General features: G+C 37.8%; 1 long non-coding RNA gene across 1 annotated transcript; it reads left to right on the top strand.

Annotated features, from left to right (window-relative positions):
* Positions 1 to 4,721: 4,721 nt before the first annotated feature.
* On the top strand, positions 4,722 to 14,801 carry LOC133469925 (uncharacterized). The gene is made up of 3 exons (XR_009785819.1): positions 4,722 to 4,789; positions 9,191 to 9,300; positions 14,258 to 14,801. It is a non-coding gene; the product is annotated as an uncharacterized LOC133469925 (long non-coding RNA).
* The last annotated feature ends 329 nt before the right edge of the window (positions 14,802 to 15,130 follow it).

Here is a 15,130-nt window from a genome sequence, read left to right as displayed (position 1 = left end):
TTTGCATGTTAAGACTCATCTTAAAAGCCACCATCACTCCATGGCTTTCAATTAAGTATGAGGTATTATTCTATTCTATTCGGTTTTTTTTTGGTTTTTTTAATAGAACTATTGTTTGCCTTGTAATTTGTTGTTTTTTATGTGCATGTTGTATTGTAGATTTCACAAATGTACTTGAACATTCACTTGCATGTATCTTTCTACATACTGCATGGGTACCACCTATGACAGTGGTTCTCAAACACCAAGTAGCACCTATATAAATTACTTGTCTCTCCAAGCACCACCATAATGACCAACATTAAAATATAGCCAAGTAGGCTAAGTGTTCATTAAAACAAGGCTAAAAGATTATAATACAACTGTATTGTAATTCAAAGTTAAGATACATGTACCAAATGCACTGCACTGGATTTAAAAAGTTAAAACGACTGTAACATGGAACATTTTAACATTTAATTCAATGATACTTTGTGTTCTACTACAAGGAGCCTGTGTACCGCACTGACCTCAGACATTCAGGGTCTCCTCGTTTTGAAGACAACATCAGGTGCCGCTGACTTTTTCTCATTTTTTTAAACTTGTTTAATAACTTGTCACTGGCTATATTTTAAAGGTCCCATATTTTGGCTATTTAGACCTCCATAGAGTGAATCTCTAACATGGACTTTTGTGTCTGAAAATATTAAAATTCCCTGCACGAGATACAATAATTTTTAACTTTCTTACACAACTTATGTCTCAAACATCCCTTAAAATGAGTGACACTATACTTCGGGAATTGTATTTCCTTTAGGTGTCAGTAATTCTGATTTCCATTGAAGGTGCTATTAAAGAGCAATTCTGACTGTTACTCAGCACTCCAGCATTGCAATTTCTGTTAGTCACTAAAGTGAAGTCATCAAACGAATATAGCCAACCCCTGCATATTTGCAATTTGACATTTAAAGAACAAACAACATTTGGTAAAATATATGTCTTGTATGTCTTATATGTGCGGCACGGTGGGCGACGAGTTAGCACATCTGCCTCACAGTTCTGAGGGCTGGGGTCCAAATCCCTGTGTGGAGTTTGCATGTTCTCCCCGTGCCTGGTTGGGTTTTCTCCGGGCACTCCGGTTTTCTCCCACATCCCAAAAACATGCGTGGTAGGTTGATGAAGAATCTAAATTGCCCGTAGGTGTGAATGTGAGTGTGAATGGTTGTTTGTTTCTATGTACCCTGCGATTGGCTGGCGACTGGTTCAGGGTATACCCCGACTCCCATCCGAAGACAGCTGGTATAGGCTCCAGCAGCCCACAACCCAAGTGAGGATAAGCGGGAAAAGATGGATGGATGGATGGATGGATGTCTTATATGTCTTGTAAATATGTGTCAACATTTGGTTTGTCCTGATGGAGATCTATACTTTCAACGTCTGCAATATTTAATGATGCCTACCTTTACATGCATTGCGCTCTCACTGGAATTCATATTGGTGTCTGCAGGCAAACAGCTGCTCAATGTCAACTCAATACCTGTAGCAAATGTATAAATGTTGGATTTTCACCTTGACGTGAACAGGAAATGGACAGTACCTCTGTGAATGGCATATTTTTGTCAATCCACCTAAATTAAGGCATAAAGTCTACACTACAATCACATTTCAATTGTTTGACAATGGAACGCTAAGTCTCAAACACCTTAATGCGTATACATTTTGCATTTAAATTTAAATTTGGGTAAAAAAAAAAAAAAAAAAATTTATTTAAAAAATGCTTTGTTTGGACAGCAGACTTCCTCTGACAGGTGTCGTTCATGAGTCCATTTGATTGTGCCTTTTGGCAAGAGGGGGTGGTCAATAAAGATGGAGGCTGCTTTGTTAAATTTTTCCACTAGCTGCCAAACTACCGGTATATGCTTCTCATTCGTGCTTAATTTCATTTTATACTTCTTTGACACTTAATGTAAGAAAATGTCGCAACACTTTTTTTTTTGTAATCCATCCTCATTAGCCATTCAATTTAGAGGTATACTTTGTACTTAATGTACTGTATCTATTCTATATTGAGTCATGTCTGTTCATAAATTATTTAAGTCCACAGTGACTTCAAACACAGTGCTTGTATGACAGTTAATTGTTAAATTTGTGCTAGAAACATTGCCTGTACAGATAATCCATCCATTCATTTCTTCATACTGTATATACCGTATAATTTATCACAATGAAACATTTAGTGCATCGCATGTAAATGTGTTAAATTTTTGAGGTTCCACAGTTTTTCAGATCCATTGTGATGGTGCATATTGCCCAAACCTAACTGGACAGAAGAAGAATGAGAGTGGGACCTTTGACCCATCTTCATTCAAGCACTTCACCAATAGTAAGATGTGCTGCATTTCCGGTCCACTATTGTGAGCATTTTAACTTTGAGCAAGATCAATCAACTTTTTCATGGATAATGGTTACAAAATATACAGGAAACAGGAAATAATGATCCCTGAAAGAAAGGAAACATGAAAAGTGGGACCATTAGAGCTCTGACAAGGAACAAAATTACATGGAAGGCCCATCTAGAAATGAAGTTATTTTTTATGTCAGCATTGCAACAGGAACACAAACATGTCTGTTGGCTTCGGAGCTCTTTGACAAAATAAACCACCTACAAGCTCCAGCAGGCACCCATACAAAGCCCTGCATTGTTGACAGCTGGCTTTCAGTTGAATTCATATCTTGCGCAGTGGAGTTGTCATGTTGCTCAGTAGGACTTCCCAGAGGGAGGCAGATGTTCTTTCACCAGCATTTCTTGAAGAGGAGAGCAAAGTAAGGCACTTGAAGAGGATGCAAATGAGGTTGCAAGCAAAACTAGGCAGACATTATTGTCATTTATTTAAAACAATCAAACAACTTTGCCTTTAGAATGCCCCCGCTATCTTTACATCATAATATAATAGTAAAGGCCATTTATGGGCTAACGATTCGCATTGATAATTGCGGTGTTGTAACCCTTTAAGTAACGAATATTTGAACACAAATGGTCGGGCAATACATGGTTAGACAATTACACAATATTCACACGCATCTATTCTTTATCCTCTGCACACACAAAAAACATTATTGCAGCTTATTGAGTCACTGAGAGAAGTGGTGACTCTTTGTTTGTCTGGATGACTGTATCATACTGCCCCTTAGGGGCCAAGGCAGGTACACCAGAAGGAACACCACAGTGGATTGAAAGGAAGCATGAAATCATGATGCATAAATTGTTTAATTATTTAAATTACGTTTAAATGTTTTTTTTTTCTTTACAACAGTACAGGTGCTGCTTTCCTCATTAAAACATAACAAAAATGATGATTTAAGATATGAGTGTTTTGAGTGACGAACGTGGTCATGGAACAAATTAAACGTATCTCAAATGACCATTGTCTGTATACATGGTTTATAATACTATTGTACATTGTACTACGTATATTGTGCATGAGACAGATTGGCATGATCTTTTCAAATAATAAAAAAAATGTGAAGTCATTCAAACGTAATTTGCAATTTCTTTGACGGAAGCCGTTACATTTCTTGACAGCCTGCTGCAGTATAACAGGGCAACTCGGTATCCTTCATCATCAAATCAAAAGGTCGACATGTAAGTTAACATAATCAACGGCTCTTGTTCTCTTTTCTTGGGGAAAAAAAGCAATTTTTCTGCATCAAATGGTTGACATATGCTCACATACTGTGTCTCGTCTGGCTTAAAGTTACTTCATTTTCATTATTTCTTCCTTGCGACCATTACTGTACTACCTTCTGTGGGTTTTCATTTGTGTCTGTCTATAAATGAGCATAGTCTAATACCTCCTATGAATTGTGCCTAGTGATGATCATTTCTGATTTAGAGCTATCTTTCTAAAAATAGCAATGATTTGTCTATCATAAAAATTAATATATATAATCTAAGTAATAATGATTTAATAAGTAACTTAAAATGCAAGGGCATGAAACTAGAGGCGAGTTGTGAAAATGCAAAAGAATAATTCAAGATATGAATAACCTTCTGGAATTTAACTTGTTCATGGGGGAGGATAGTGTCTGTATTATACTACCACGATTAAGAAAATGCACAATGAACAGACCACAATGAATAGAGAGCAGACCATTAATTTAACTAATACGATAAAATCAGTTTAATTATGTTTGTATTGGCTGCATACATAATTTTGGCTTGTTATATTCAGAAAATGTGCTAAAATGATTGACAGTGACAAAAGAAATGGCCTCAAGCATGCATCATAATTTATGGCAGTGTTTCCAAACAGTTATTGAGGCAAGAAATATTTTACATGAGAAAAAATCTCACGGCACACCACAAAACAAAATGTCACAAAATGTGGACAGACAGTTCAGTCTTTACCTTCTGCCATCTCGTAGAAGCACATTTAATTGTTTTGCCTGTCACAATATGTTACTGGCATAGATAGTTGAACAGTAAATCACCATTCATAGTAAACAAACATTTTGCTTACCAAGTGAAATTGAATAATTTGTTATTTATCGACCATGTTGCCAACCAAATTATAAATAAGATAAAACGGATAGATTTTTAGTTTCTTCAACAGTAAATTGTTATTGTGTTCGTGTCTTTAATCTGTGTGTGCTGGTGCTTTGCTGAGAATCCTCAGTTGTTCCTCCCCTGATTAGTGTCCCTCGTCCCCGACTCAACCCACCAATCGGTGCCAGGGAAAAAGGCCTGATCATCAATTGGATCCCAGGAATGCCAACAGCTGCACTCGTTATCATGACTCATCTTAAAAAGGTCTGTTTTGCCTTTAGTGCTGGCTGTGATTTAATGGGAGCAGTCAGTCACAACACCTCTTGTGCATATCGTCTTTGGCATTTTACTGCAAACTGGATGACTATGTTGGAATTGTATTTGTGTAGCACATGCCGACCGGCAGGATTATTGTTCTCTCTTGTTTGTGGTGTATTGTACTGTTCCCTTTTTGGCTCGTAGCTGGGGCACTTGTTGGCCTTTTGTCCTGTGGCATATATAGGCCACTTGTGTATTTAATTTATTTGCAAGCTGGCGCAGAGGAGCACAAGATCTGTACTTTGTTTGTTATAGTAATTGGATAGGATCAGTTTGTGTTGGATTGTACAACATTGTATGGTAGTTATATATGTATATGTCACCCCCCCGCCCAATATATAATGATTGGATATTCGTAGAAAGAGCAATACCCACCCAGTTACCATGGCTGCACAACCCCGTATTGGGTAATTTCCTTTGTTGTATTTGTCTTGCAACTGTAATGTTAAGTTAGTTGCCAGACAGAAAATCAAATGAATACCAAGCAAATGCACTGTTTCACTGTAAACCACAGAGGTACTGTCTGCAAGTTGCTATCTTCGAGGTGCCAATAAAGTTGCAAAACGACTGCCTTTAATCCAGGCACTGACAGAATGTTACAATTCCTTAACAAACAATATTTCCTGTCTTGAAAGTGTGTTTCTACTGTAGTTGTGACAATGGTTTAAAAATGCTCCCTTGATAGATCTTCTGGCTCACACACACTTGGGAAGACAGTATGCATATTTTGTAGTACAAAACCAAAGCCCACCCCCTGATTTGTTTCTACCTGTGATGATACTTCTCCAAGATCATAAAACACATTTTCCCCCGTTACAACACTCTGTGGCCATCATGAGTAGAAGCCCCACTGAAAAGCACATAATGTATCATGTTGATGCTTTTGCAACAAGAAGGCCATTCTTTTGAGACCAAACTGAAATGTTTTTCAAAAGCGCATTGCTTCCTATCACTACATATTTGTGTGTATCGAATGGGACTGAGGGAAAAAAAAAAGTGATCCCAGGATATTTATATAGAGGCTCTTGTTAATGTGTGCTGTAAGCAGGCCTCCTTCACTCTGGAATTAGCTCTGTAAATATTGAAATGCAGCCTCAGAGACTGTTGTGCTTAGCAAAGGTGCTAACATCACATATTTAGAAAAGCACTTAAAGGACTAACACACAACTTCTGCAAAGAAATCTGAGAGAGAGGGTGGTTACAACTCACAATTTCAACATCACTCAAGCATGAAACAAGATGTCAAACTGTAAACCCTTGTAGAAAAGTGTGTTCTCTTGGCTCAACAGCATATTCCCCATTGAGTTCACTGTTTTAAGGTTGTTCCATTGTCAATACATTCCCTCAATTTGGCTCTTGTTCAGGTATCCTGTACAAGATAGCACTACTTCCCAACATTGTGTTTCAGACTGTAAATATTGTAACGGTTATAAAAAAACGAATGATAGCTAGTCACTTTATTATTCAGTATGATCATTTTGAATGTGTATCTGATTTTTAGGCACACTGTCCACAAATGTGTTAGTAGGTTTCCAGGAAGTCCTTGACATGAAAGTGTTTTTGGCAACCCTAAAAATTTTAGCTTTTTGCATTAGCCACTCGCCTTATGTAATTGATAAGAACTTCCCTTAGACATAGGCACTTGCCAAGTGATGCAGTTTTACACCTCATTTTATGGTGTTTAATTGTAGAATATTTTTAATTGTATTTACATACAAGTGCATGTTTTGACAAAAAGGACATTTTCAATAAGGAAGCACTCATTTTCACATTATGAAAAAATGCTATATTTTGATTACTCTATTTCTGTGGAAGTTGATGCAAGGTAATGCTGGGAGGGGGGGGAAACATTTGAAAGCTTGTTTGGTATCAGGAGAAATAAAACAAATCCAGGGGGGTGTACAAGCAAAACTTGTTTTGATTAAAACTCATTCATTGCCAGCCTTCCCAGTTAACATGGATATTTGACTTCTAAAGCCGTCAATGGCAGTGAATTTAATGTAATTCTCATTTGCTTTTTCTAAACGCAAAGGGCGGAAAAAAAAATCAGAACTCAGATTATAATTTTTTTTTTATGTCAAGGCCACATCGCCCAGCCCTACTTCACACAATGAGTGTATGACTAAAACAAGGACTTAATCAAGGACTTTGTATCTGTTGTATCTCCTCAAAGGCTGAATCGATGCAACTGGACTGTTGTTTGTTTAAGACATTTGACCTTTAATCCAAAAGTCTTTTTTAATTTCTACGTAAGTGTAGAGCATAGGTGTCAAACTCAAGGCGTGGGGGCCAGATGCAGCCAGCCACATCATTTTATGTGGCCCGCGAAAGCAAATCATGCTCGTCAACTTCCGTGATTTTTGCTAAAATCTGTACCCAAATTCCAAATTGTCATAATAATAATGACAATAATGTTGAGATATTGCATTTTTCTGTTACCAAACCCTTCTTCTACAGTAAACAATACTTGAACAAAATATTGTCATTGTCTTCTGATTTCAAAACTATTTATCCCTCAATTTGTTATGTAATGGTAATAAAATTATTTGGTGATTAAACTTTTCACTGTTCTAACGACCCTCTGAGGGAAATCATAACTACAATGCGGCCCGAGACAAAAATGAGTTTGACACACCTGGTGTAGAGTATCCTTGTTTCTCTAGGGGTGGTCACAATAGGGTGGTTGTTGTTGTCGTTAGAGCTGCTGCCAGGCGTGGCTGGTGAACAACTGTCCTGCATAAGCAATTTTGGGCTGTTTTGCACCTGCCAGGTGAATGACCATGCAGGATGGTTCATTCTTTGGTATGAAAGTTGATTGAAAAAGTCACACTGTAATATTAATATTAACCATAGTTAGTGTTCCATAAAGATTCCCACATGCTATATTAAGAATGATGACCTGTTACTTTAAATACTACCTATACAGTAAGTTCCTGAAAACTGGTTTTACCAATGATAAAATTAAGTGACATTTTTCATCTCTCATTACTGTCATGGTCAGTCAATGCCAGAATTCCTTCATCGTCAAAGTCATATACAACAAAAGAGACAAAATGTGTGATTATGTCATGTGCTCGTCTCATTACAACAGTATTTCTGTGCTTAACATCACCTTGAAGTCGACAATCAAAGACCTCATTAATGCGTTTGTTTTCTGCATTTTTAGTCCCCCTCACATAGACTGTACCAACATAGTAATATGCAATATTTATTTCCCATTTATATTTTGTGATATCTTTGAATTAAGAATTTATAGGTCCCAGATGTCATTTGATCTGACAGCACGCTAAAGATCATAAGACTACAGTAATTCCTTTGGACAGATGAACAGTTGGCTCCATATTAAAGATCTAGACAGAAAAAAAATCATCATCCCTCTATCCTAACCACCTGCTATGGATTACAATTCATTCTAACATGGTCAACTATAGTTAATTAGCAAACATTGTTTACTTAAGATGTGCAGTTGTACGATTTAATTCAGTTGTGCCTTGGTAGGTGCGCATTGTACTACATCGCCTTTTATTGATTGTGAAATGATCCAAACTTTGGACATGTTTTTTTTTTTTTCAAATCTTTTCTCCTGGCTTGTGCTTATTGCTACATGAGTCTGCAGTAACAGTCAATGTGGGTAAATCTAAATAATTGTTTAACATTAAACATAAACATAGTGATTTATTCAAACATTATTTTTTTGTAAATCATAGTTTTATTCTTTTACATTTATGTTGTTGCAGTTGCAAGACAAGCTAATTTATTTTTTAAAAAGTAGTGTCAATGTTGTTATTTGTTTGTTAGTCTTAGTGTGTTAGTTTTAGTGTATAGTGTTTTTCAAAAAAAATAAATAAATAAAGAGTACTGCTAAGAATACCGTTAAAGTACCGGATCGATAAGCAGTATCGTTATTAAGCAGTAGTAGTAGTGTTAAAATCTTAACAATATTCACCCGTACTAGTGTTGATAGACTGACGGAAAATCCTTTTTTATTTTTCCAATTACGAAGGTTTTTGTGATTGCACACATGAACCCTTTAGGCTTCAGTACCTCCAACAAGGGTAAGAACCAGTGATTTAGAGTTTTTAGCTAATCTAACGTGTTTGTGGGATAAGAGGGAAAACCCACACAAGCAAGAACATGCAAACTCCACACTGGAGAGTCTAAACTGAGACTGAAACCCCAAACAATTGGATACGCTCCTCCAATGATACGATGCTTCATCCTATTGAGTCTGAGGAATTGGTCTTGCTACTTACCATGTACACAAGTCTACTTTCTGTGATGTATTATGGATGGCCTGCACATACATATTTCTCAAGAATCAATAACTGTCTCGTTCATGTTTTTCAGAGACACACAGACCTCTGAGCTTCTTTGAAAAGGTTCCTGTCATGGGGGATCAACAGAAAATCATGTTTGCTCTAACTCACGCTTGAGTACTTACTTCGTCTCTGGGAAAAGTGAGTGCATGATTTGCTGAGTAAGTTCTCTCTTGAAAAAGTAGTGACAAAGGAAAGTAAAGTAATGTAGATTACATGTAGATTTCATGCAAATTAGACGCTGGCTTTGTTAGATCTTAATTGATCTTTCGATAAAGGCTGATGAGAACAATTCAGTGTGTTGAGATGTTCTTTAGCTATACCGAAACTTGGTACTATAGCACTTTTGTAAACTATTTTGTTTACAAGTAGTGAGGTGATGTTTAAATTCTTCTTGGATTTATTTAAACAGATGAATGTGTACTTGTATTACAGTTGCTGAAGATCCACTGTTATTATTTTTTCTTACATAGATTATTTAATTCTGGCTCACTATGATGCTGGAGACAGGCGAGCAAGCTAACAAACATGATTATACAGTCACAAAGAAATTACATAGGGTGGAACAATTTCAGGCGGCACGGTGGCCGACTGGTTAGAGCGTCAGCCTCACAGTTCTGAGGACCCGGGTTCAATCCCTGGCCCCGCCTGTGTGGAGTTTGCATGTTCTCCCCGTACCTGTGTGGGTTTTCTCCGGGCACTCCGGTTTCCTCCCACATCCCAAAAACATGCATTAATTGGAGACTCTAAATTGCCCGTAGGCATGACTGTGAGTGCGAATGGTTGTTTGTTTCTATGTGCCCTGCGATTGGCTGGCAACCAGTTCAGGGTGTACCCCGCCTCCTGCCCGATGACAGCTGGGATAGGCTCCAGCACGCCCGCGACCCTAGTGAGGAGAAGCGGCTCAGAAAATGGATGGATGGATGGAACAATTTCAGATTGCCGATATTTTGTGGGAGATAATGACTGAACCGGCACTATTTGAAACCAACCCCTGCGATACATTTCAAAGGTAAAAAAATAAAAACCACACTAAACAAAAAAATAATAATTAATTCACTTCACTCTGTACAAGTAAATTTTGAAAAGTCAACCCTTTGAGTGCTCATGCTTGTACAGCCAGATGGAGAACCATGACGTGACAGCTCACATGATATGTTCAGCTGGGTAGTCTTCCAGTCAAATCTTCAAGTTTGTGACTGTTGTGACTGTGACAGTCATCACTCGGGTACCTTTGAGATACTCACTCATAGCAGTTTTCAAATGCCACCATTATTCATCGCTCAATATTTTTTTGTAAATTACTTTTTACAAAGTAAGAATCATTGATATTGCCTCTATGTTCTTCGTCATTACAGTAGTTTCAGCAAATGTACCTAATATTGTGGCCAGTGAGTCATGCACAAACAAAACTATTTATTTATAGGTTTAATTGTTCTTTGTCACCTATAATTTGTCAATTTGAGGGAATCGTGAATTTGATGTACAGTACAAATGAAAGTGTCCCTTTTACATTTGGTACCAGTAGTAGTATGATACACCCCAAATTCCAATGAAATTGGGACATTGTTTTAAACATACATAAAAACAGAATACAATGATTTGCAAATCATGTTCAATCTATATTTAATTGAATACACGACAAAGACAAGATATTTAATGTTCAAACTGATAAACTTTATTGTTCTTAGCAAATAATCATTAATTTAGAATGTTATGGCTGCAACATGTTCCAAAAAAGCTGGGACAGGTGGCAAACAAGACTGAGAAAGGTGAGGAATGCTCATCAAGCACCTGTTTGGAACATCCCACAGGTGAACAGGCTAATTGGGAACAGGTGGGTGCCATGATTGGGTATAAAAGGAGCTTCCCTGAATTGCTCAGTCATTCACAAGCAAAGATGGGGCGAGGTTCACCTCCTTGTGAACAAGTGCGTGAGAAAATAGTTGAACAGTTTTAGGACAATGTTCCTCAATGTACAATTGAAAGGAATTTAGGGATTTCATCACCTACGGTCCATAATATCATCAAAAGGTTCAGAGAATCTGGAGAAATCACTGCATGTAAGCGGCTAGGCCGAAAACCAACATTAAATGCCCGTGACCTTCGATCTCTCAGCCGGCACTGCATCAAAAACCGACATCAATGTAAAAAGGATATCACCACATGGGCTCAGAAAACCAATGTCAGTAAATACAGTTCGGCGCTACATCCATAAGTGCAACTTGAAACTCAACTATGCAAAGCAAAAGGCATTCATCAACAACATCCAGAAACACCGCCTTCTCTGGGCCCGAGCTCATCTAAGATGGACTGAAGCAAAGTGGAAAAGTTTTCTGTGGTCCGACGAGTCCATATTTCAAATTGTTTTTGGAAATTGTGGACATCGTGTCCTCCGGCCCAAAGAGGAAAAGAACCATCTGGACTGTTATGGACGCAAAGTTCAAAAGTCAGCATCAGTGATGGTATGGGGCTGTGTTAGTGCCAGTTGCATGGGTAACTTACATATCTGTGAAGACACCATTAATGCTGAAAGATACATACAGGTTTTGGAGACACATTTGCTGCCATCCAAGCAACGTCTTTTTCACGGACGCCCTGCTTATTTCAGCAAGACAATGCCAATCCGCATTCTGCACGTATTACAACAGCGTGGCTTCGTAGTAAAAGAGTGCGGGTACTAAACTGGCCTGCCTGCAGTCCAGACCTGTCTCCCATTGAAAATGTGTGGTGCATTTGATGAAGCGTAAAATATGACAACGGAGACCCCGGACTGCTGAACAGCTGAAGCTGTACCACAAGCAAGAATGGCAAAGAATTCCACCTACAAAGCTTCAACAATTAGTGTCCTCAGTTCCCAAACATTTATTGAATGTTGTTAAAAGAAAAGGTGATGTAACACAGTGGTAAACATGACTCTGTCCCAGCTTTTTTGGAACGTGTTGCAGCCATAAAATTCTAAGTTAAGGATTCTTTGATAAACACAATAAAGTTTATCAGTTTGAACATTAAATATCTTGTCTTTGTAGTCTATTCAATTAAATATAGGTCAAACATTATTTGCAAATCATTGTATTCTGTTTTTATTTATGTTTAACACAACGTCCCAACTTCATTGGAATTGGGGTCGTACAACATATGGCTGCACACTTGTCTTGTTTGGAGACAATCAATCCAGGGACTGATGGGCTACAGCCTGATAGAGCAACTCCTCCCGTTGTCTTCTTCATCCGACACCTATCTGCTACGCTTGATACTGTCAACCAGCTGATGCGCCTCATCAGCCCCACTGCCAACCTGGGGATCTCTTAAGGATTTCTTCTCACCTGTCATGTCGCACTTACCGGATATAATTGAGGGGAGCTCCCCAGACTGCACCTGGTTCCTTCAGGGCTGGGCAGCCTCCCCACCTTCCCACCCCTTTTCTCTTTAATCCCCTTTGCATGGCCCTTCTTTCAAATTGCTGAGCTCCTCGACGAGATTATTTTCAATCAGTGCTGACAGCTGAGAATCTTGGCAATAGGCAGGAAACCAGACTGACACGACTGCTGACTGTGTGACCTGGACCTGACAGTTTGCATCCATGTAATCAGAGGTTACTGAGAGCAATTCCTTATTCAGTTTTAAAACCTTTGGTTGGTTCAATCGAAGATACATAATGTTCTCATTTGGCTTTATTTTGTTGTTAGGGAAAATTTTATTGTGTTGCTGTTTGTGGGCACTGCATTTTAAATTAAAATCAGTTTACTAATCTCTTCCTTAGTAGTTAACAAGTAATTGGGTTTTCATGCTTGTGGGTTCTTTTTTTCTTTGAGACATTTTCAAATATTTTGTTTTGTGTTCATACATTGTTATTGGTTCAAATGTATTTTAAATGTCCTTACTCTTGTCTTCTGGAAGCCTACAGATGTGGACCATACATCGTGGCAGTGTTAGGATTTAAAGCAAAATATTTCCAAGGGGTAAACGCCAATGAACAAAAGCAGGACGATGTCTATTGAATTAAAGCATAAAATGGCAAAAGGTGTTTAATTATACATTATGTACTTATGTTATTACTGTATGTTTGTATAAAGTACAATATTATATAGTTATTTTTTACTTATTAAAACTTATTACAACATTTTTTTGGGTGGGGGGGGGGCTCCGTTCATTTCACTGGGTAAATATTTTGAGTGTTTTTGGTAATGAGCATGTTATTAAACTCATATCTCGAACCACTGGATAGAGATCTTCCTAAAGTAATTGTATTGCTTTGCATTAAAAAAAAATTTAATATGAAAAAAAATACTTGCTTAAGATTTTTTATATCAATTATTCTATGATATGATGATTTTATTATTACTGGTCAAGTATACAGTGGAGCCCTGCATATTTGCAGTTTGTCAGCTGGGGATTCACCCATTCGTTGATAAAAAATATATATAAATAATAATAATAATTTATTTATTTTTTTGTGGAAAACGCTTATTGGTGGTATATCGCCCCTTATTTGAAAAAAAGTTTTTTTTTTTTTAATGCTGGCCGTCAATTAGGCCCTATTCACTGATTTTTTTTCTATTCGCGGTTAGGCCCGGTACCTATCCCCACTGCATGTGGCCTCTAATTAACGAATAAGTTTGACCCCCCTGAAAACGGCTTGTTATTTAACATGCTTTCAATGTTTTTGAAACGTTGGAGGCAGACAGCAGACTCGGAGAGAACCCACACAAGCACGGGCGAGAATGCAAATTACAAATTCTCAGGATAGTCAAGTTTAGATTGTCTTGACTATGAGGCAGATACTAACCACTTTATGACTGTGCTACCAGCCCTAAAAACTACTACATACTGGTAGTTTCTACCAGGAGACAATATACTCCTTTACAACTTTTAAATAAATCTCAAATGTGCCACTGCTCATCTCTGACCTGTCAGTGTATAACTTCAGTCCCAAAGGCATACGTAATTCAAACAAACCAAGATTATGTGGCCGACACGGGTGTGTCACTAGAGAGACATATTCACCAGATGCTCTGTGTTTATTCCTTCAGACTAACTAATCTTCCACCTCACGATTCTCTTTCTTTTTCTGCCACACACACTGTTTGTCTTTCAGATGGTGCAGAGGTCCTCGGGGGAACAGTGATGTCCCTCCAGCAGCCGGCCTTCTTATTTGCAGTTCGCCTTGGGGAAACCAAAGAGAATACTTCTGATAAAACACCGATGATATTTGTCTGAGTCACGTTAAATGTCGTTGATAAATTGGTAAATTTATGAAATATTGCCTCCAATCATTGGCTTAATTGCTGTCCTGGAGAGAAAAATAAACCCCACACTTTTTGACAACTTTCAAACTTCCAGTTGCAAAATGACCATTCTAGGACCTACGCCTGAGCTAAACTTATGATTACCCACATAATTAAGTTGCAAAAGACAGACTGCTGATTATGATGACCAGAGCTGGACTCGAGGATCAGATCAACCTGTTAAACTTAGTTGAATACCATATGTATATGCGCTACCAAAACCCTGTGCTTTGGCATGAAACAGACTCTTAACGGACACGAAGTCGGCTTGAGGCATTTTCATATATAGGAGCACACCCACTATCTGCTGCTTGTGTGTTTCCTTTTTCTTGTTCATGACCATGATCTGATGCACTGAACCCATCAGGACTGAGTCAACACCAAGTGCCTTGTCTTGGTCTGTGACTTTCATTTAACTGAAGAAAATGAAAAGAAAAAAAAAACGGAGAAAAAAAACATGACCTTCTTCTCCAATTCCATATTTGTCTTTATTTTAATCAAAACATATATTGTTTGGCTTCCCCATGTGTTACTGTCACTGGAACAGTATCTATCTGAAGAAATAAATGAAGTTGACTGAATATTCTTATTCATCCACGTCATTTCATTCTCAGGGCATTGAATCGATCGCAGCTGGACTGAATCACTAAAGTTATATTATGTATATTTCCCCTGACAAATAG

The sequence above is a fragment of the Phyllopteryx taeniolatus genome, chromosome 20 (genome assembly GCF_024500385.1).
Source record: "Phyllopteryx taeniolatus isolate TA_2022b chromosome 20, UOR_Ptae_1.2, whole genome shotgun sequence".
NCBI lineage: Eukaryota > Metazoa > Chordata > Actinopteri > Syngnathiformes > Syngnathidae > Phyllopteryx > Phyllopteryx taeniolatus.
Note: the sequence above shows the minus strand (reverse complement) of the source record. Positions and strands in the feature narration are given on the sequence as shown.